General features: G+C 43.2%; 1 protein-coding gene across 2 annotated transcripts in view; it reads right to left on the reverse strand.

Moving 5' to 3' along the window:
- pde4d (phosphodiesterase 4D, cAMP-specific) overlaps nt 1–2556 on the reverse strand; it is a 1194146-nt gene that overhangs the window by 1119839 nt on the left and 71751 nt on the right. The window lies entirely within an intron of this gene.

Below are 2556 nucleotides of genomic sequence, written 5' to 3' on the forward strand. Positions count from 1 at the left end.
TCTTTGGTGACCTTTAAGCGGCAATTGGATAGGTACATGGATGGGTGCTTAAGCTAGGACAAATGTTTGGCACAACATCGTGGGCCGAAGGGCCTGTTCTGTGCTGTATTGTTCTATGTTCTAAAAGCTGTCCTTTGAGAATAAGACCCTGAAACCTCTCTGTATGGGTATGGGAGCAAATGTACCAAAAAGGGGCAGAAAACTGTTGACATATCTCAATCAATCAATCTGGCACCCCTCTCTTCATCATTCAAAAGGATTAAATGAAAGTTTCCCATTGGGCATCCTCACTTGTGGCAATGAAGGTTAAGAAAAAGAGAAATGGTACAGCAGAGCAATTACCTCATTGGGCAAGTGATGGATAGAAACAGAAGAACAGAAGTGATCACAAAATGGTTCAATTCACCTTCTTACCATGCTGATGAAAGAACTTCCACCAACAGCTCATCTCCCAGTTACGTTGCACGTTGTATCAGTAATGGTGATACCCAAGAATGAGATATCAAGCTAGCACAGTTGCGACATAGAGTAGCATGGTTTCAGAACAAAATATACGAGAAAACTCAACAGATCAGGGAGCAAGAGAAACCGGGTTTTCAGGTGGAATCTTCAGGTAGCAGAGGAGATGCAAAGAATGGTGGACAAGAAAATTTCATTGCATGCAAGTCAAAGCTCAGGGTCTTGCTGGCCAGATAAATCAAAGAAACAAGACCCTAAAAGGGTGGTCCACCTTTTTAAACTCAGTTGTCACGAAGCCTACCTGGATGAATTTTCATCTCATTAAGAAGAATTATGTGCTCACAGGATCCCAATTAATTTCGACTCAATCAACAAGTCTATTTATTCAGATACTCAACTGCAGATATGAGAAATGTACCTGACAACCTTTATGTATTCCTGGACTTCAAGGTAAGTACGTGCTGGTGATAATAGCATTAAATCAAGGTTAGATTGAGTTAAGGTATAAAGTGTCCAAAGTGCTGGCCTGGCCTGAGTGTAAATTAAAAAAAAGCACATTTGAAGCAACTAAAGGGAGGAGGATGGTGGTGTGCTCAGACCAGGGAGGATTCAATGCAGCTAAAAGGATGGACAATTGGTGGAGCATTGTCTGTTCTGGGGTGAGACACTGGGTTAAAGACTGGAAGGACAGGCTCAAAACAATTTCTGTCCTGACCTGTCCCGGGGACCTTTGTCAAGAAAGAGTCATGGGGTGATGAATGTCCAGAGGATGGTCTTTGCTGCAAGAAGCTCATTTCTGGAGGTGGATCAGAGTGGGGGAATTGGATACAGTATGGAGGGTGGGTGAGAAGCTCACTTCTGGGAGGATTGTACATTCTGGAAGGAGGTTGATGGCAAAGATGGTCTCCAGGCTGGGTGGACAGAGGTTCAAGGGGGTTTGGGGACCTGGACGGATGTGTTACTCAGGTTTCAGGAGAAGGTAATATACACATGGATGGTATCGGTGGAAACATAATGGAGATTCAAGGGTGATGGGACTGCAGTGAATACAAGGCAGTCAAAAAGTCAGAGTAGCACAGCATTGAAACAGACCCATCAGTCCAACCCATCCATGCTGACCAGAAATCCTAAATTAATCTAGTTCCATTTGCCAGCATTGACCCATGTCCCTCTAAAGCCAAAAAGTTGCTCCTTAAGTCCATTTTAAATCTTTTCCCTCTCACCTTAAAACTTCCTTCTATGCCCTATAGTTTTGGACTCGTGGAGATAAAGTATGAGTGAACTTGATGGGTGATACAGGATAATCATAAAAAAATTTCAGTTGAACAAAAAAAAATTCCAGTTGGAGACTCCTGGCACACAAAGGATATGCAGTATGTGTGTGGTTTGTTTGTAGCTCTATCATGCCCAGGCATGATTGAAACGGTTCTGTGGCAAACTCCCTGAAGGGAAACTGATGATTGTGAGTGGCAGGCTTCACTCACCTGCTTTAAATCCCCCAGACAATGCCCTCTGCCTCTGTGGCCCCGAACATTTGGTCACAAGGAGCTTTCCTCTGTTATCACAAAAGATGGACCCTTCCATGGTAAGCAAGCTGGTTAAGGAGAAGCTCAGGAGAGGGACATTGTTTAAATTCTTGGATCATTGGGGTATGTTTTGTGGTAAGCATAAATTCTACAAGAGAAATGGTTTGCACCTTAATAGGTTAGGGACCAGCATTCTGGCAGGCAGGTTTGCTACTGCAACACCGCTACATTTAAACTAAGTAGCTGGGGTGGGGGGTGGAACAAACTGGATGTTCAAGAAGGAAATTGAAGGGAAAGTTAGAACAAGGGAAGTCAAGAAAGACAACTGTATCAATGAGGCAGAAAACTCACAAAGGGATCATGCTGGAAGGTTGAGTGAAATAGGGGTTGATGGGAAGGTTGAGGGCAGTAACAAATTAAAAATACTATATATGAATGCACTAAGCATTAGAAATAAGATGGATGAACTTGAGGCTCTTTTAGTAATTGGCAGATACGATGTTGTGGGGATAACTGAGACGTGGCTTCAAGTGGACAGGGCCTGGGAAATGAATATTCAAGGTTACATGTG

The sequence above is a fragment of the Chiloscyllium plagiosum genome, chromosome 1 (genome assembly GCF_004010195.1).
Source record: "Chiloscyllium plagiosum isolate BGI_BamShark_2017 chromosome 1, ASM401019v2, whole genome shotgun sequence".
NCBI lineage: Eukaryota > Metazoa > Chordata > Chondrichthyes > Orectolobiformes > Hemiscylliidae > Chiloscyllium > Chiloscyllium plagiosum.